Raw genomic sequence first — 22,152 nt, 5'->3', positions numbered from 1 at the left:
TTTTTTTAAAATTGATCCCAAATATCGCGGCATCAAACCACGTAGCGGATGGAGCCCGGTGGAAAATAGAAAGGCGGAAATATGTCCAAGTTAATAGTGAGTGAAATGGACTAGCAAAATTTTCAACATCTTCGATAAGTTTAAGGTTATCGCAGTGTTCAACTCGCTTCTCGATACAAGTTGGAAACATGTGGCTGCTGTAATGTCATGGGATTCTGACGACTACCAGAAGCGTATTACAAGCCACATATTGACGCAAAGAGTACACACAGAGGAATTACGGCGTTCAATATGAAGAATTCCGAAGGAATACCCAAGAATACCATTGGAATTCCAAAGACATTTCGCTAAGAATTCCAGAAGAATTGCAAGAATTTATAATCAGATGAAAGTGTATTCTTTACGGAGTTTTAACCAAGTGGTTTATGTTAAATCTAAAAATAATTCAGAAAGTTACATATAGGACTGACTAGGGTCGCAAAGAACACTATTTTAGTTTTTATTTATAAACTTGTTTCTTTGTTTTTTTTTAATATTAATTCAGTATTATTTAATTCCTAAAAAAGAACAGCTTATAAAAACAATATAAAGGTTGTCACTGTGACTTTGGCAATCGGTACAAATTATTTGTATTCTGGACATAGGTATTTATTGCATTTGGTAAACACATTCTATATTTTCCATCTTTGGTTCCATTGCAAAGATTGCATCGCGATATAGCAGTTGGGGTAGCTTCATCGCTCCAGTCTAACTTCCCTAATCTCCGAATAGATCAGAAAATATGGCAGTCATTTTATATATTCAATTTTATTAGCTCTTCTCCCAAGTCTAGAATAGATGACTGTTCGAATCTGGACATTTTAGCAGCTATAATTTCAAACATTGATGCCAGATGTGCAAATAACACCACGAGCCGGCGATTCGGTATTTTTTTTAAAGAATACTGTTGGATTCTCCCACTCCATAAATTGGAAAATAACATAGCCAATATCACTCAAAAAAACTAAACTACAAAAGAAGACCCCAGTGTGTAAGTGTAACCGATCAATACGCCCAAATAAGCAAACAAATAGTGCTTTCTTGAGCAAAATAGAAGAATTGTTACGAAAGCACCTAAACCGACGTTTCCTATTTGCAAGGAAATCCACGAAAATATCGACCTTGAACGAGAACGCTCCATCATCGCCATCATTGACTAAACAAAAAGCGAAAAGTAAGTGGCATTTACCCAGCCAAAGGTGGGCTTTATGCCCGACAAAAAACCAACAATCGGGATTGGTAATAAATCATATTTTCGGGGAAAAAATCCCGCTCGAAAGCGCAACAGCCTCGCTCCGTCGCGCTGTTGCCGGCTCGCCCCATAAAACGCGCGCGATTTTCGCGAATTTTTCGTCCCGCACGAAAACGTACGCGAAGGGAGACGCGGTAAATCGGCGCCGTCGGTAGGATCGGGTATCGGCTTATGAATACATATTTATTGTTAATAACTAACAGCGTTTAAAGTACGAGCGTGGAGGGCGATGTGGCATCGCGCAAGACGTCCCGACGTTCGAAATTCGGCGCGGAGCGTCGCTTAAAATCGATGCTAGTTACGATACTGCGTTCAGTTGCCGACGTCCTTTTGATATCGCACGTTGTCGATACACGGCGCGGTTGTGGGTTTCGTACGAGAATATGAAACGACGATCTCCCGAGTTGCGATAGTCTGGGAACTTTCGAACACGTCGAAGTTTGCGAAGTAAGTTTCGTCGGGTTTGACGGCGCGTTTCTGTTCACTGCGTTTTACATTTAAGTGGAAATATGAAAATTTTTTATTTCGTACTTTGTCGAAAGTCTCCTCCTGGACAGAAAATTATTTCAGATGATTTTACATTCATCAGAGAAACTTAAAACAATCGAATAGAACAATTTGAAAAAATCATTTGCAGAATAAAAACGATGTTTCAGAGAGGTTTTGTTATATTGCAGACTTAAACTTTCTAAAAGTATAACGGAAGAACGCAATATAATTGAATTAGTAATGGGACTTGCCCAATTTATACTTAGGAATCGTATATTATTCCTTGGACTATCATAAAATATAAGAAAAAATATACCTACATAATAAAAGCAGAAGACAGATCGTTGAGAAATGAGTTCAACAGGGTTTAAGCATTGGCAGAACCCTAATTAAACTTTTATTTTATTTAGTAAAAGATTGTTTGATGACTTTTTCTAAAAGTTACCTAATGTTCGCTAATATTTACTAATTTTCCAGTATTGCTGTCAAATTGATAATTATCAAGTTCAAGTACTTTACAGGATTATAACCTTGATCTTTTTTCAAATGGTTTTCTGAGCCATTTTGAAAAATGTTTCACACGGTGCAATGTTGAAATATATTTTGTATATTTGCAAAATAACTCCTTGTTTATTTATTTACATATAATTATATACTAATAACTTTTCATCACATTTTTTTGTATATTACGTAGGTACTAGGTTACAACTTTTTCACATAATATATTTTTGTTGACTATTCATATAAACCAGTTTAAATCAATTTAAACAGAAAAAATATTTTAAAATAGTATATTAATAATAATATAAATTCACAAAAGCACATATAAACCAGTTTAAATCAATTTAAACAGAAAAAATATTTTAAAATAGTATATTAATAATAATATAAATTCACAAAAGCACAATTTCCGGATTATGTGCTGAATGTCATAAATTTTACGAGACATTTGAGGGATGTGATGAAAAATGATGTAATTTTAAAAAGCTGTTGAAAATGACACGCTATAATATAATGTAATACTTTGCTCACTTTTGATTGGAGCACAATTGGGGTATCGAAAATATGGAGTAGAAAAAATTGATGAATTTTATTTTAAATTAATTAACGTATTTGGTAAAATAGAGGTACTGTAAGCTTCTACTTCACTTTACACTCTGTCAAATATCGAAAATAAAGAAGTGTTTATGACCAAATATTAAAATCAAAATGATTGATTCTATCCTATTTAACACATGCAATTATTTTTTGTTAATTTGAGGCTTTCTTTCAGTTTCTTAGTTTCAAATTTATACTGGATAACGTAAAAAAATATGCCCACATCATATCAATCAAGATAATTAATTGTAGCTTCTCTAAATAAGATTTAATTGTATTGTTTTTTGTACTCGTCTTATGAGTTGATAGATTCAGTACATATTATAATATGATGGCTTGAAGGAGTAACGACGAAGTTAGGGACTGCATTTAGATGCATTTTAAATTAGTTTCAACTTACTCATTGCACTAAACTATAAATAAACTGCAAATAAATATACTTATATTATAATTAATTTTCCTGGCTGTTTTCAGTGTTGTAATTACTACATTTGCAAAGTGATATTTTATAGACACTTAATTTTTTAATACATGCCTATGGTTTAGAGACTGAATATAAAGTATAAAAAAAGGAAATAACAAAACTAAAAGAAATAATATATACCTAATTAAATATGTTTAGGAACTCGTATTGCGCCGAGTTTTATTTTTACTACAGGTCGGAAAGTACGCTGTTAGCTTTTTAAAAATTACTCAACAAATGTCTAAACGTAATAAGAAAACAAATCGAAATAAAACGCCAAATTCATTATTCAGATGTTTTGGTAGATATTAAAAAAGTTTAACTGTAATTACTGTCCCGGTTATTGATGTAGCTATTATTTCAGATTCAAAACTCTATCTTGAATATTTTTAGTGACAGTGGAAGAAATACCTATCTTTTTATATAATAATTGCAGTCAAAGTATCGCGCTACGTTTTGTAGCGTTTTAAGAAATCGAAGCGAATTTTGAGGTTATGTCCGAATTTTCCATCGGCATCGTTCTGCCCCCAAAATCCTATGAAAACTACTTCGCGTCTAACCAACACTCGCTGCCGTCGTCGGTCTACCCTGTTTACAAAGTAAATATTTATCTTGGGCTTCATTAAATTGAACCGCAGCTAAACTCCGCTCGCTTGCTTAGGGTCGAAAACTTAAACTTGATGACCCGATCGCGAGGCAGTTAAACTGAATAAACGAAAAGTTGTATAGGTCCACAATGCGCGGAAAATCTCGTACGCCACGATATTTTGATAATGAAGCTGGGCCCGTGTTACGGATCTGCAATTTTGTTAAGCGGACGGGAAATTGGGTATAATCGTTGCCCTTTGAAATGGAACACCGAATTGATAATAATTTGATTTGGTGCCGATGATAAACGGTTTTCAATGTTGGTGGCGGATATGAGAGCGCCATAGTTTCAAACTTACATGATAGGGATTTTTTATTAATTTTTTTAAATTTATTTCGAGCCCTTTCAGATCATTTTAATTTTTTTTGTTTATTACTGACTAACTTTATGCACAGGGAAACCGGATATTAATTATCTCAAAACCCGAGAACAATATAAAAAAAATTATATTGTTATATATACAGTATTTTCGTATATGTATGTATCACAAGTCAATATAACATGCTTTAGTTATAATTAGTATTTTTCTATTATTTAGTTTACTTTTACTTTTACTTTAGTAAATAGTAGATGCTTTCGTCAAAAAAACACTTCATATGATTTTTGCGTTTAAATTTTTAATGTTAATTTTTAATAATCCCGTATTTATTTATACACAATGCTAGTGTAAAATAAACTCATGAGTCAAATGCCGTTTACGGCACTTGTTGCATCATATACTATTACAACCTCTAGACTGTACACTGAGCATTTTTCTTAAACGAATTCGAACCTCTGCTCACCGAATTAGATTTTTTTTCTTCTTTTTTTACTTTTTTAGATTCTAGCTCCCTGCAACGTAGAAAGAATTTGGTTCAAAATAAAAACTCAACTTAACAACTCAACAAAATAATGTGGATTTTTTTATTGGTTTAGTTGTCTTCGACGATAACACGGAGCCCTTAAACATTCACATTAATTTTACAATTTTTTTAATTTGATTACTTACAAGGGTGAATTATTCTTCATTTTTGCAAAAAATTTTATTACGATAAAAGGCTCCTGGAATGCAGCGAAAATATATAGTTTCAATGATAAATGGTATTTATTCGACAAACAAATAAATAAATACAAAAAAAAATACTACAAAAATAATACAAACAAAGGAAAAATTGAAGATTTTAGGAGAAGTTTATCCTTTTTGAGTGCTAAATAACATAAATGGTCTTTATATGTAAAAAAATATATATAAATAAATAATTACAAAATAAAATAGAGAAAAAAAAATTATACGCAAAGAAAAACAACACAAACGAAAAATTTAAAAATTTAGTCGAAGTTTAGCCTTTTCATCATCATTATTATTATTAATATGTCAATTGTACTATGTGCTATTTCCACGATGTTTGGCATTTGTATATATTTTTTTCTTATTTATAAAACTCAATTTAAAATTACTCGCAATATTTCATCAGTTTTTTCTTGTTACTTATTACCTATTGGATTAGGGTGATACATTTTTTTATCTATATATTCTGTAGCTATTGATAACAACTGGCACCAGCAACTAACAACATTTCCTTAAATTTCCAAGTACGAAGTGAACTTGTAGCAGAACTATGAAAAAACAAGTGAACTTAATAAAAATGGAAAATTACAAAGATATAATAGTTAAAAAATTTTTGGATCAAATTGCAGGCATAATAAATAATAGAAAAGGGTCAGTATCCAGACTATTATGCCTTCTTGACTGAGTAGCTTTAAAGTGATACGTACAGTATTTGTGCTTTTTGTGCATTTGTATATATATGTTTTAAAAATTTAATAGACAGTACAGACTGAACAGTAATCTGTATATGCGCTTTCACATGGATCTAAAAATATTTTTACAAATTCAACTTCCTACAATCTAATAATTTGCAATACGTGACGAACATATCTGTTCTCTATATTATACACTATATTTATATTTAAATATTTAACCTATCATTCTTTAATAATTAAATATTTAGTATTTATAATTTAATATTTAATTTAATTTAATTCATTCATTAATTAAATAAATTAAATTTAGTTTAATTTTATTTAATATTTAATATTTAAGAAGTATTAGCTACAAGATATTTCTATTACTTTGGAATTATAATCTAAAGGTCTTATGCCTGCGGTAAATTTTTTTATTGCCTTATTTTTACCTCCGGTTACATACTAATTAAATATCGATCGCCCTCAAAACGTACACAGAAGAAAATATTCGCAATTAACCTCCCCTCAACCCCCCTCCCAATCGACTTTCCCTTTTAAGCCCGAAATAATCCTATTTCGTTCCCCTACTTATCCGGATCGACCCCCGCCGGGCCGCGCCGTAATAAACAGCCATTTTCGTAATGAAAAAGCGTCGCATTTTACATGTAATAACCCCAAACAAGGTGCAAATAAAAGAGTGCACGTCAAGAATTAATTTAATAGAGTCGGACGGGCCCGGGGTGTACGTTTCACCCTCGTTTTTTTTGTGCCGCGTCTCGGAACAACCCCCGGAGCCGGCGGTCCCCCACGCTGTGCGAAAACTAACGTATTTATCACCTGAATATCATTACCGAGGAGGGGGTGCCATAAACGAAGGCATTATGTAATTGCGTACGGGTGGAGGGGGAGGGCTCGACAATACGCTACCGTATTTTTTCTTTCGCCCGAAAGTAATTCAAAGCTATCACGACAAGGGGTAGTTTGTTCCTGGTGGGGTAGTTTTTGGGCGATGTTTAGTGGCCGCCGGTTTAATAGTGAGAACCGCCTCACATGTCGGTCTTGTCATCGGAGTTTCAATCAGGGGTGAAGACTTTCCACAAAAAAAAATATCGTTTCTTTTAAATAAATATTTTGCTAAACTTGGATTTAATTACATAGAGCATGTTTTAATTGAAGCAAATTGAAGCAAACTAATTAATTGCAATATAAATATATAAAAATAACAACACAAAAAACGACAAAACTAAATTATTTGTTTGCTTTGTTTTTCTCCTTCCCTCTTTTGTACTCTCTGTCAAGCTCTTCTGCTGCATATCTTTTTCATTCATACCCATTCCTTTTATCTTTCTTTCAGTTCATTGTAAACTGTCAACATATGTTCGATGGTTTCCTACCCTACATAATTTATTCTTCTAACACTCCTTCTCTTCATTTTTTCATATCATTTATAGTATAATAAACAGAGACCAATATGAGAACTATTAAAATAAAAAAAATGTTGAGGGTTCCTTTAGAACAGTTAAGGCAAGTCACACGAAGATGGAAACTTAAAACAATGCAATATAAATATTTAAACAAAAAATGTAAAATGGCTCTATGTATTGTTAATATTTTTTTACTAATTTTGTGAAATTTGTATATTGGACGTTTAATACTGAGTTTGTACTTACATGTGAAGCGTTCTATTGTTTATTTTACCATCTTTTAATTAAATATTTTGTATTTGTTTTTTTTGTCTTCAACACTAATCCTAGGCAAAGGCAGATGTTTCGAATTATGTTTAAAAATTTGCCGTTGGTGCTTGAATATTATGCAGACATGATTGACATACAGATTTATGTTTCTCAAAGTAATGCTGATATGATCATCATATATTTCTAAACTATTATTTAGTGGTTTCAAAAATAATGTTTTATTCATTATGCAATTAATTTCCTTAATTTCCTAAAATATTCTGAATTTTACATACCAGAACGGCCCAAATAGTTGCCGAATCCTTATAGCACATCTACTGAGAAACTTATGATCTAACTTTAATTTGTTTTAAAGTATCTTGGAGGATAAAATTTACGAATAAAATAATTTTATTTAAATTAGAACTAAAGCAGCTGCGAAAAATCTAATGCAGTTTGGTTTCGTAATTTTTTCGGTATGTTTAGCAGTTTTATGTTACATTTCCTGTGAGTTTATTTCAGAGCAGGCCGTCTAGTATGTTCGGCTAGTTACAACTGTTAGTTGTCCCTAAGGGAACGTTTGGCAAAGAAAAAGCACAAGACCACCCAGCAAATAAAAAATTAGAGCCTTCACTCTCGGCTTAGAACCCTTGTTTGCAGTTTTATGATATCCCTAAATAAACGACGATGTCGACAGCAAAACGCGCGAAGAAATCATCAAAATGGAAACAGCAACGCATTAAAACTGTAGCGTTCAAATTGATTGTTTTATTCATCTATATTAATTATAGCGATCGAACGTGATTCTATCTGACATATTGGAAATGTATATTTTACGACGAAAGTGATTATTTAACAATCGATAAAGAGCTGAAATTTATATATCATTTCTGTCGTTGTTCGAAACGCCTGAAACTGCCGCCTCATTACTCGGCCAAACAACAACAAAACTCATGCTTTCATTTAGTTAACCTGTGTGCATTTTCCGTCTCTACATTACGTTCTGGTCATTTTTGAATTATACTTCCTTCCCTTTCCTTATCTTTAGTGATTTTTGGAGAAATTAATTCTTTTCGATTTATGTTCAAAATATCTCACGGCCATGCTTGAATTCATAGAGAACAACATTGCATGTACCAAAAAAGCCACATGTATTTAGTTGAACCGTACCCTGCATATTATTGTTTTTCAAATATTTTATATTCTACAGTTGAAATTATATATATATATATATATATATATATATATATATATATATATATATATATATATATATATATATATATATATATATATATATATATATATATATATATATATATATATATATATATATATATATATATATATATATATATATATATATATATATATATATATATATATATATATATATTTATATATACACTTGGCGAAACGTCTGCAGGATTCCTGTCGGAGTTCAACGAGCGAACGGATGATATCCCGGAATATAGTGTCATCACATTTTTCCATCCGTGAATCAATACGTGAATATATATATATATATATATATATATATATATATATATATATATATATATATATATATATATATATATATATATATATATATATTTAATATTTTTCGGTCGAAAACAACTTCGAGAATATCTGTGAATTTTATAATATATTTGCAGGTATAGATTTTACAGTTTTATTTTTGCTTTTATTTTCCGAAATAAAATTTCTAGCCGGAGTTTTGACATAAAAAATTTGAGTATTTTCTTAATTTAGCTCGTTCATTTCTACTTACATGTCTTTTTTGACTTTCGCAGGGTCATATCACTTTTTGTATATTTTGCTAACAAAAAAAAACCTTAACAATTTGTAGGTCAAAAACGTTTTCTTATTAGAGGCCACTAACAACAGTACTTTGATCTGAAGTAATCGCTGCAGTAACATTTTGACAAAATAAAAATTAAAAAAATAATATTCTACATATCTGCATATGCATATAAGGTATTTTATACCACACTTTTATCGTTATCGGACACCTACTTTGCCTATATATACAAAAAAAAAGACTTTTTCAAAGAAACTTACACAGGCTACTGAAATATTATTTACAAAACTTCTGGATTCCTGCTGCTTCGGTTGTTGTCGAAACGAACTTGCTGACGTTTTGCCAATTATCCAGTGGACTTCTTTGGAGCTCAACTGAAACTGGCTCGCGTTTTTTTGTCGTAGTTTTAAGGCTCTTTGATGTTCCTTGAGCCTAGTCGGTCTCATTCTTCGCCACATATACATGAAATGCTGCAAACAAAAAGGATCATCTCAGCTTTGTTTCCATAATTTTGGTTTTAGATGGAAGGTGTAGAGGGCTTTCTTCTCAGAGGCTTAATGGAGAATCCATAGCCGACTTTTACCGTTATGAGAAAAATATGCTCCAGACAAACATTTTTCAATTAAAATGAGAAGGTTTCGTTCTAGATTCCACATCGAAACTAACCAGAATATCCTGTGGATCTGATTTAATGCTTTTTAATTATATTAATTGATATTATTAAAAGTTTTTTCCGTAAATGGTTTTAATATATAAGGTAGATATTTTGCTAGAGAATATATTCGAGAAACAATGGTGCTGACAATAGGTAGTAGGGGTAACCCTGGTTTGTGAATCTTAGGGAGTCCGTAGAGACGAGAAATTTTAGAGTCATTAAGGGTGATAGACTTTGTAACGCATTCTGATTGAGAAAAAGCTTTAACAACAGAATAAACTTTGCGTTCAATTAATAATGTAGGATCTTGCTTATCACTCTTAACCGTGGCGCAGACCTTTACCTTTCACCAATATAGGAATCAGTCATGCCTCTGTTCAATGCGAGCCGCTTTAGTTACTTTAGTTAAGCTCTGAAGAAACTAAAAGGATGACTGCAGGAGGAATCCACAAGTTTTGTACATACTTAAAAAAAATGACGAAAATTATATATAAACATATAAAATAAAACATATAAAATTACCGTAACTTTCTATATTCTGAAAATTTATAGCGTTTTTCTTTAGTTAAATCAATCTTTTATAACTGTGCCTGCATTATTTGGAAAACTATAATCTTACGTTAATTTGATGGACTCTCAGTATAATAACAAATTTTCCACTCAATGAGTGAAAACATAAGGACGAAATTAACGTATGTAAAGGTAATATTGAATTAGAAATTTTAATAAATTCACCTACTTAGTTAACTTCATAATATGTGGGTAATAATAGGGTCTGACGAGAAGTCATTGCCATTTTTCAGCTAAATATGCCTGAAGGTTGCAAAGCATAAAAAATATTATTTTGGTCGAAAAACTCAAATATTCCGGTTGGACAGACAGTTTCTAAAGGGAAACTTTCTTTTCAAGTCGATCCGAATTGCCAACATAACGAAAAGACGTAAAGGTTCCCAGGAGAAACGTTTGCATTCCGACCTTCAGTGGCGGGTCGTTAAAAGCAAAAATATTCCACGCTGACATCAAAAACGTCCGCGAGCGTGTGAGTTTCAAAAAGATAAAAGTACCGTTACGGACCTTATCGGAAAAAAGATGCGTCGTCAGGCGCACGCATCAGATGCAACATTGTCGATCCGCATCCGCGATTGTCCGAAATAATTGCCTGTCAGCGACAATCAACTGTTTGGTTAATGAACACACCTGAGATACTGAAATTAATTAACAAACGCACTCGCTTGGAAGTTGTTTATCGGCAGTAAATCTGACCAAAACGCCGGGGATAATTGTTTAAGCGTATTTACATGTGTAATATTGACACAATACAGTTTACTACATAAATCAGCTGCGGAACCAGCGCGATGTCGTTCCTTCTCCCTCTCTATCCCGTGCTTTGTCTCGCGGATTCGTTTCCGCCAGGGATGGCCTCACAATTATGCGTAATAACATAATTTAATTTAACATAAACCGAAACCTCGTGACAACATAAAGTGTACCTTAACATTTTTTCTATAATCTCCAAATACGCACAGGGACAGATTTTTAATCCCTTTAGCCTGCACGTGACAACAAACTACGTAAATTGGGAATAAAGGCGATCTTAGGAGAGATTCCTGCGCAAGCCCGAAGATAATGCAAGTCCATTTGATATGTTTTCCTAAAGTTAAAACAAGCGACTCCGTTAAGAAAAACATTGGCAATATTTTGATATTTGCTCTGTTTATTACCACAATGTTTGGTCGCAGCTGAAAGTAAGAAACAGCTCGGACAATCTACTGATGGAAGAGATTTAGGCTAATCTTTACACGTATTATCTCAGCCTCTCCTTTCAGCAATTCAGCTCGGACAGTCCTATCAGTAGGTTAACAATGTTAACAGTAACTGATATAATAAAAAGGATAATTTTTTTGCTTTCCTAAACAGAGTAAGAGGTAGATACCATTTTTTTATTGTGTAGGGAATACGAATCATTTTGTTGATTTATTTCTTCCAACGCGAGGTTTTAGCGACAACAGACATTTTATTAGAATTGTTTTAATGAAAATTCCACCCAGTAGTGTTCTAAATTCTAAAACCGCAAACATATCACAACCTTTTAGGTTATATTTCAGAGTAATAGTAAGTAATAGATCTTTGACAAAAATGTCTACATACTTTACAATTTGCATTGCTTATCATGGCGAATGACAAAAAAATATCGAATATATGGCCAGAAAACAGCAGAAGGAATATCGAATCTGTGGCTTAACAATCAACATACAGAAAAACAAAGTATTTTCGGATTGAAACTGCACTCTCGGAGTCTGAGAATAACAACAGAAAATTGGGAACTTGTACAAGCAATAACGATTTCCAATTATATTATTCCAAGTATGTCGCGCACCCTGAATGATAGACGAAATCTGAAACTCTCTCGATACAGTTTACGGCGCTGCATGAACCAAATTATGCCATATTTGAATAATAATAATAATAATTTTTCCACGAAAACGGTAATTTTCAGAGTCTTTTAGATTTGTTTATCCATAATGGACACACCCTGTACATCGTGTATGATACACGAAAACAACGAATGCAAAAATTGTAGCTCTTGATGCGGCCTATGACATTGTTTGAACAATTACCCATATTGCTGAAAAATGCCTGAAGTAAATGTTATAGCACTGAATCCTCCGCGTCTGCTGGTTAAAAATTTTGACAATCGGGTCAATGTTGATGGAGAAAAACGTGTTTTTTCTGGAAGCTAAAAAATTTCAATTTTTTTAAAAAAATACTTGGTGAAATTTGGTTGCCCCCAACTTCTCCTGTTTAAATGTGGTTAAGAACATTTAATTATTTAGGATACTTAACGCAAGGTTTACCATAAATACATAAGTTTAAGCTGTCTATACGGGCTATATCGTCGTGTAAAAAAAACGAACATCTGAGACACAGTCTTTTGGTTATATCCAAATTTCAAGATTAAGGGGGACGCATTTTTCAGTTTTTTTGAATATGAGGCCCACCCTGTACATTCTTGAACAATTATCTAGAATAAAAATTTATGGAGCCAAGCCGTTCAAGAATTTTTTCTATTGAATAAACGGGTTTCGAAAAATTATTTTTTTCTTAGACCCTTGCAAACGAGATTTTTTATTTAAAAAAAAGTTTCTAACGACACAGCCCCCAAATATCAATATGTTCCGTCAGGGAACCGAATGCCAATTGCTTGCAAAATTTGAAGTCGATAGCGTCAAAATCCAGACGCTTATCCTGTTTCATAGGAATGTCCAAAAAACAGTCGAAAATGAAAAAAAAAATTACGCCGCATCCCATGGACTGTTAAAAAGGAGCAAAATTTGAAGCGTGTAGCTCAAATCGTTCGGAAGATATTGTTGAAAAGCCTTGAAACAGAGAACGGAAAATGGACAGGCAAAAAAAAACTTTTTTTGTACTGTACGACGCACCGTTATCTAAATCTAGAGTTTAGTGAGCAGTGGATTTTTCCATTTCAAAACAGAAAGAATAAGCTTTTCTTCGAATAGCATATTTTGTGTCATCTTCGAAGATTTTTCCTGTCCTTCAAGGAATTTTTGGAGAGGGTTCCAGTAAAACTGCGTGTTTTTGTATCGAAAAACCAGGTATATCATGTCTAAGACACGCAGGTTCGTAAGTACTAACTTACTGCAAGTTAAAAAAACAACATTCGAGGTAAAAGATTGAAATATTTCTTGGCCTAAACTCAACTCGATTCGAAAACTTGTTTACCCAACCTTCTTGGAAATCCTACGGAACTACGACGTATTCGTTCAATAATACAGACCTGTGACCGAATCAAGTATAATCCAAGAGAATCCAATAAAATCTCTTTTGTGTACTAGTTCCAGGAAAAAACCGTCGGAAATCAAACGAATCTCTTTTGTTTATCCTCACACACGTAGTGGCAAAATGCCGAAAACACAAGGATAAAGTAATAATAGCAGCGAAGAACAAAAGCGAACTTTTGATATTCAAGAATGAGGAAAATACGTTCGTCGAAATTGCGGTTTAATTAGAGCTTTGATTCGGTTCTACTTTTATTCTTCGTGGAACGCATAAGCATTTTGCGCTTACAAAAAAGAACGATATTTAATTTGGTTGCGGCCTCGCCGCGTTTAAGGCAATATCTCCGACTCAACTGCAGGCCTTTCGGATTCGCACAGGTGAAAGGTCGCGGTTAAATTGTTTGGTTGCTTATACATTCCCGGATTTTTCGTTGGTAGAAGAATTACATGTAAGATTTTTAGTTTTATCGAATTTGACGTTCGGTTTCATGATTTTGTTCGGCAACTGCTCATGAGTTAGTCTTCATCATTTTCATGTTCTTTTAGCCAAGTTGATATTTTTCGACCTGTTATCGCTCCTGGTATCTCAAACGAAATTTTATCTTGATAGATCGACGATATTGAGAGAATTGTGGACAAATGCTAAATCCGATTTTAATTTTTATATTTTCCAAAATTTTTTGATATGTGGTCAATGTTTTGAATACGAGGAAGGACAACAGTGGCTAGTGTGTTATTGCTTTCGGTTTCATTGGTACTGGAAGGTTGTGGTGAAGCATATTTTGTGATGGAACGCTTAAAATCTTTCATGTGGAAATTATTAGAGGGAAGAACAGAGGTAAGGTGCTTTAATTTAATTAACGCATCAGTATTCAAGAGAGTTGACACCCGTGATTTTTGGGCTGAATAGTGATCTGCCAGTGCATTAAGGTGCCATCTGTATGCGTTGGTCTGATTACAGGCTACTGTACTGTACTACAAAACTTCTGTATTCCTCCTGCGTCGATTTTTGTTGACTCGAATTTGCTAACGTTTCGCCAATCATCCTGTTGGCTTCTTTAGTCAAGCTCTGAAAAACAAACAACCGACGCAGGGGTAATCCAGAACGTTTGTAAATGGCTAAGAATATCTCTGAGGAATTCTTGACCATGAGGCCAAATAACAAAAGCATCATCAACCTAGTGTTTAAATAATGTCATAACCCCCCGTTGTCTTTCCTTGCATTCAAAACATCACTGGCCGCATATGAGAAGTTCTAAAGAAATATAGCGTCAAAACCAGTTTTACTACTTGTCCAAAAATCTCTCAACATCTTCGATAGATGATTGAAAAAACGCCAGCAAGTCTGATTTATCGACATCCTGCTAGAAAAAAGACAATGCACCTGGACAAGTTCGAGATTGCAAAAAAAATAGCTTCATACATAGTACCCCCTTTAGATAACGAAGATAACAGGACCGATTGTTCTAGAAAAAGGGCTGTGATAGATTCAAAATTATTGTACTTTTGAAATACGTTCAAAATTAACCTGCTCTTTAGACACCAAAGATAACGGTGGTCACCCTGCTAAAAAAAGGCACTGGGCTTGAATAAGTTCAAGATTATTCTACTCTTTAGATACTAAAACTAACAGGGCTCGTCATGCTACAAAAAAGGACATTTCACTTGGGTACGTTCTGCTCCTTAAACACCAAACCAAATTAACACCGAAGATTATTATACTCTTTGGACACCAAAGATAACAAGACTAAAAAAAGACACTGCAGTTGGTTAGACTCGCTGTTAGAATATAAAATTCAAATGTTTGGAGGATCTAGATTTGCAACAACCTAGACCCAGAGGTAAATTCAAAAGAGTCCTTTTTAACCTGATGCAGTAATTTCTGTAACCTCAGTTTTAGATATAGATTTGTAATGTGTTCTGGTGTGTGACTGCGAAGCCAATAGGGAGTGTTGACGTGAATCCAGTGCGAAGGGAAATTGGTGTACATAGCCCTAAAACTAGCCATCCAGGTCCTAGATTGGCTTAATGGATGAAAAAATCGATTACAGGCAGAGCACAAGCACAAAGAAATATTCCTCTTTGAAAATCTGGACAGGTATGTTCATTAGGGTGCTTCATTTTTAGGCGATATATTATTTTTCTCTGTGCTGAAATTCTGATACTTTATAGAAAATAAAAAATTATGCCGCCGGGTAAAAGGCTTTAAGTGCAATAGCGGCTTAGCTAATTTAAAAATCCATTATCCTATTTAAATTACACTGAAAAAAAAATTTTTTTCGGCTTTCACTTGGTTTTTCGACGTGAAGAAAATTTTGTTGGGAAAAACGCGTGTATAGCTTTTGTAGAGCATAAAATTTGCTACACAAAGTTTCTATGGGTACATTCTCCCCGACCAACAGCTTTTAAGTTAAAGTTTCAAATAAATGTTCATTATAATTGATATCAAATCATCTCTAGATTAGGATTTATTAATTTTATATTAAATAGCAATTAATTATAAACAAAAAAACGTTTTATTTGAGTTATTATATGATTCAAGTTTCTAATTTCCAAAATTATTTTGGAATCAAATAGAGATAATTATTAAAAAATTATTAATTATATTTAAATAATAATTAATTATAGACATTTTGAAAATATTCATGTTTGTAATCCAGTGACCACTCTAAAATTTAATTAATTTTTTTGTTATTTTGGAGTTTCTGTTGACATTAAAGTTTTTATCAGCATTAAAAAATTGCTTCCTATGCATTGCCACAACTTCTAATAAGTAGTGTTTCTGTTCTTCATCTTGAGTTAAACTCGGATTAAATGTATCTATCAATTGTACTGCTCTTTCAGCAGCATCGTTCACGACGTGTAAACTTCTCAAAACTTTTAAACACTTATTATAATCTTTATCAGATTTCCACTCATTTGGATGTAATTTTAAAAATTCAGTAGGCAGCTTAAATCTATCAAATGAAACTATTGACTGACTTGGTGCATAGTCATACACATTTTTTGTCCTGAAAGAACTAACCTTGATATTTTTAACATCGACACATTTGAAATTTGCAATTTTGCTATTTGCTAAAGTGATAAACAAATAAGTACATCAGATAAATACCAGAGAGGAGTATCGAATTTTTTCGAAGCTGCTGCAGAATTTTTTAATTAATTGTGTTATATTTTCAAGAATTCCAAATCCTGTCGCGGAGCTTGAACTGGCAGTGGTGCCTAGAAGAAAATATTTTTTTTTAACTTCTCCCAATTTTCTTTTCAATAAGACTACAAACACCACTGTTGACACCTATCGGAATTAGAACGTTTTATCTCAAAAATAGTATACCAGTATTTACACTAGTAGTGTCAAAACATAACGCTCCAACATAATCAGTTAAATTCCATTCCTGCACCAATTTAATTATCACCTCAGTCTGATTAAAACCAGTCGACTTAGTTAATTTCGGAACTCCTCAGAACTAGTCACAATTCAGACTCGTAATAATGACTGGTAATCTTTCAACTTTTAAAGAGCCAGCCATTTCAGGTAAAAGCTTCCCGTCCCAATGAAGAGTTATCGAATCCAGCGCTTTTCTTCAATTTTTCTCCAAACCTTTTTCTATTTTTAATTCTCTGCCTACGAACTGTACTGTACTATCTGACACATTCATCCAGCGCAAATGTTACCTCAGGTGTAGAAATATTTAGTTTTTTAGGTGCTGAGCTTGCAGGAAGTTATATTAGAAATTCGATGGCATTCGTTTCAAAGAACGTGAACTCAGAGTGCGGGATTTAAATCAGATGGTGCAGTTTGCTAAAGATTTACTTAATTAAAGATGACGAAATGTTTATAAAAATCAAGCAAAACCAAGTCACATCAAATTACCTTCAACTGATTCTTCAGAGTCAGAATACGTTTCTACTCCGTCAAATGTTACGTTCGTTATCCAAAAATGTCTTTTGCTCATCTGTTAAAACGATATTTTTATTTTGAAAAGCAAAGTCAGGGTTTTTTAGACAAAAGCTTAAACTCAATTTCTTAACTTTATGAGCAACTGATTTATTTTTATTCCATTTGTTATAAAAATTGCGTAACTTTTCAATACTGTTTCGCGCTTGCATCAGTGGGATTTTCGTTTTACTCCAAACACTATTCACTTCATTGATAACCCTTTTTAAACTTTGATTCGGTGTTTTACCAAGAGATTTATAATTGTACATCAATAAACTCAAAACTTCCTGATTATTTGGTAATTTACGCTGAGATAAAATTTTACATTCATAAGCAAGTAGATAAATGTTTTTATGGGAGTCTTTATTTACCATTTTGGTTAAATATTAGTCTAATCACTAAGTCGAATTCACTTACTCTTTTGTTACGACTTTAGTTACTGTGATCATTCCATCTGACATTTATAACAAAAATAAAAAAAGTGAGCTTTGATTATAATTGTCAACAATCAATGCTAGTTGGAGGTATGCAATGGAGGTATAGACGGAAAGCAGCGCCGCCACGGTACAAAATAGAACTAAAACTAGAATAATAAAATTTAATTTACTTGAGATTTGATTTTATAATAATTATCAATTGTAATTTATTTTTCTCTATTTGATTCAAAAATAATTTTGGAAATTACACAAAAAATTGCACTTCTACATATAATTATTTATCAATTAAGATTTATATTCGTTAACTAAATTTTAGAGTGGTCCCTGAGTTGCAAACATGAATAGTCTCTAAATGTCTATAATTAATTATTATTTAATTATACATATTTTTTAATAATTGAATTTTAATTTTCTCCATTGTTTGCAAAATAATTTTGGAAATCATAAACTTGAATCAAATAATAACTCAAATAACGCTTTCTTTTGTTTATATTTAATTGCTATTTAATGTAAAAATAATAAATTAGAAATGATTTGATATCAATTATAATGAACATTTATTTTCACAGCTCTTTAACTTAAAAGCTGTTGGTCAGGGAGAATGCAGGCATAGGAACTTTTTGTAGAAAATTTTCTGCTCTACAAAAGCTATACACGCATTTTTTCCAAAAAAAATTTCTTCGCGTCGAAAAATCAAGAAAAAAAATAGGAAAATGAATTTTTAAATGAGCTAGGCCGCTGTTTCGCGTAAAGCCTTTTACCAGGCCGCGTAATTTTTTATTTTCTATAGAGTATCAGATTTTCAGGTAGCACAGAGATAAAAAAAACATTGTCTAAAAATGAAGCACCCTAAGGTTCACTGTTCACTTCACTACTTCGGTACTCTAGGAAGAACGTTAACCAAAGTTGTTCCAAAACAACGCTGAAGATACTCTCAGCCTCTCGTCAAAAAAGTATGGTCTCTATTTCGTTATCATCTACCGCAGAAAATTAAAACATCCATTTATCAGCGCCCTATATAGATAAGACACGTGTTTCTCGGAAAATAATTAAATTCGTTCGAAGCGATAAAAGTTCCGAAGGAGAACCGAACCCCGCAGCACCGAACTGCTTTCCCGATCAAATAAATTTAAACCTTACAAGTTGTAACGCAGTAAAAACTGTTAGTAAAACCTGTGGAAAACCCACTAGATTTTCAAAACGGCACTTATTGCCGGCAACTTCGCCGTGGCAAAAAGTCAAACAAAACCGGTAATTTCCTTTTAGTTGCCACGTAGCAACTCCTCGCGGAAGTTGCCGAAGTTTTATTAAAATGTTTTAACTAAGTTTCTCGTCGTGTCGGATTTTGTTTGGCCTTTTGTTGCTCGCGATTTTGTTCACGGAAATGGCGCGCGTCTTTGTTCCGTCGCTGCGTTGTTTTATATTGACTTAGTTTTTTCACAAAGCACTGCGAGGTCTATTGAAAAACAGAGACAATGCTATTTATAACCAGTCTATTAACAACAGATATTTCCAGAAGTTATAATATCGATAAAGTTGATAGGAAGGCAATTATCTCAGTAAAGTTGAGACTTAAACTTCATATGAACAAGAATAACAAAAAAGCGAGGTATTTCTGTGGTATGGGTGTCCGTATCCAATTTTAAACAACATCATAAATAATATCAAAAAATTTCGTATACAAAGTTGTAGGGTTTCTCGTCTGCCCCCAGACAAAATAAGAAATTTGGTTTTTCCTGTTATTTTGTTTTCAAAAACTGAAAGTTTTGTTTTTTGGAAAACAACCATGACATACTTGTGTATTTCCTTCAGAAGTTTCAGAAATATCTGCTATTAAAGTAGGTCAAACATGGGTGGTATAAGAGTGGTCCGCAGCAGCACGATAGAAAATGCGTCCCTATAGGATAAAATAACAAATAAAAAATACAAAGCTGCGTAATGACTTTGTAGGCTGCGTAACGCATAGTACATAGCAGACGATGCGCACAGCCGCCATTTTTCCAAATCAGTTTTATTTTTAATGCAATAATTTTCGAATAATTTTGGATCAATCTAATAGAGGAACCTGCGAGTTCGTAGAGCAAATAATAAAATTCATTCATTCAAACTAACCAAAATTCGTATGTCGTACGCTATTTCTCTTCTTTACGCCAACTAATTACATCATCAATAAAGATGACAAAAAGAATAGGTCCTAAATTTGATCCTTGTGGCACTCCAAATACTAGGGAGCTAAACCCCTCGTATTGAACAAGATGTCTACGATCCAACAGGAAGGATTTCACCAAGGTTTATGACGACAACGATATGCCAACATTGTACACATAAAATATGATGATCTATTTGATTAAATGCTTTTCGAAAATCCATATATACTACATCCGTCTGACCTAAATCATCAATTGCCATATTGCTTGTGCACGACTTAGGGGAAAACCGGGTAAGACGACGAGGTTAAGAAAAAAAGCATATATTATTGGTTATTTATTATAAATTCTCACAAAACTTTCTCATAACAAAATCTTAGGAACTTTCTTATCAAAAATAAACAGTATCGTTACATCCAGTAAGCTCAAAATATTTAAAATGTATAGTTTAAAAAAAATGCAAATTCGTCATCTTACCCAACATGTCGGATAAGTTGGCGAATGGATGAGGATAAGATGGCGAATTAACAGAAGTCACAGACAAAGTAATTTATTCCATCAAAATTACTGCACGCCTCATGCCACCACAGCTGGCAGGACGAGCGTTGAATCCACTCCTCCGTTGCTGGATCTTGGTAGGTCTCTTCACATCCCGGACACAATATAACTTCACATTCAGTCTTTCTTTCGTCATGTTTTTCCGAGTTTTATTTTTCTGTTCGTTAAGTTTTTTTTGTTTTTTCAGCTCTCTCTGTTTCTTTTTCTCGTTTATTCTTTTTTCTTTTTCAATGGCAAGATTTTCTTTATCTTGAAGCTCTGTAGCGGTGTAGACGTTATAATTCTTGCTGTAATCTTTTTCTTTTTAGTAATGGTCTCTTTTCTAGAAGCTCTTGGAAGTGGTTTTATTTCTTCCACTGAAACTCTCTTTTCTTTTTCGTTGCACTGATCACTTATTGTAAATTTTTGACGGTTAACATTTTCCACTTTTTCTTTCCATATTTGCATTCCGCTTGGACCGGGTTGATCCATCATATCCATTTCGTAGTTTGCCGAATTGCCATCATCAACAAATAAGGATCTGCATTTATTTTCGATCGGTTCATACAATGACCAGGATTTGGTGTTGGATTTTCATCCAGATTGTTTTGCTTTGATACAATCTTAATCAACGGTTGATTGTCCTCAGGCTCACTGTCAGTATCGTTTAACATATTAACTTCTGGACATTTTATTTGTCTATTCTCACAGTTCAAATTTGGCACTTCTCTATCTGTGGTTAAAGCTGGTGCAAAATCCGAATCATCAAATATATTCCGATCAAATGGACAAATGCCACTACGTCCGAATCCATTGATGGCATTACCAATAGTTGCAACTTATCAGCAATATCTTTGTCAGTAATTGTTTGCCCTGGATGGTTTATCATGAAACAGTCGCACTCCTGACTAAAATAGATTTTTAAGGGACCTAAAAATTATTTCCTTGCAAAATCGATGGATTGAAGAGTAACGTGTAATAACGTGTAAGTAAAGATTGTCCACAAAAAGCAAAATGGGTTCCTCCGGAGAGCATTTCGTGTGTTGCTTGAAGTGTTTCAGGTATTTTAGAAATATATCCGAATCCATCCATCCGTTTTTCTGCGCGCTTCCTGATGAGCCTACAGGTGCTCCATGAAGGAGTTCGTTTTTCATGCGGACTCTGCCAAAAACACACCGTTGTATTCTTGCCCCTGTCCGCTGAAACTACTTTTGCCACTCTTCTATTTCCACGTGGACTGAAGACTTTGGGAATTTTAGTGTTTCAATTTCAGTTTCATCTGCATTATAAATGCTTTCGGGTTTGAAGTGGTATTTTGTATAAAGTTCGCTAACGATATCGAATAAGATTGCCAACGACGTAGATTCTGGTAATCGCAAACTTAATTTCCATTTTTTGGCAAATCCAGCAGTCCAATCTTTTCCGGCCATGCCTTTTTCAGTCTTAA

General features: G+C 33.2%; 1 protein-coding gene across 1 annotated transcript in view; it reads left to right on the top strand.

Moving 5' to 3' along the window:
- Positions 1 to 1,609: 1,609 nt before the first annotated feature.
- LOC132707058 (discoidin domain-containing receptor tyrosine kinase B-like) overlaps positions 1,610 to 22,152 on the top strand; it is a 210,254-nt gene continuing 189,711 nt past the window's right edge. The window contains exon 1 of the mRNA XM_060678712.1: positions 1,610 to 1,738. The gene's annotated coding sequence lies outside the window, so the exon portion shown is untranslated. The remainder of the gene's footprint in view (positions 1,739 to 22,152) is intronic.

Source organism: Cylas formicarius, unplaced genomic scaffold (assembly GCF_029955315.1).
Source record: "Cylas formicarius isolate icCylForm1 unplaced genomic scaffold, icCylForm1.1 PGA_scaffold_9__14_contigs__length_23061073, whole genome shotgun sequence".
NCBI classification, from domain to species: domain Eukaryota; kingdom Metazoa; phylum Arthropoda; class Insecta; order Coleoptera; family Brentidae; genus Cylas; species Cylas formicarius.
This window is presented reverse-complemented; position numbering and strand designations above follow the sequence as displayed.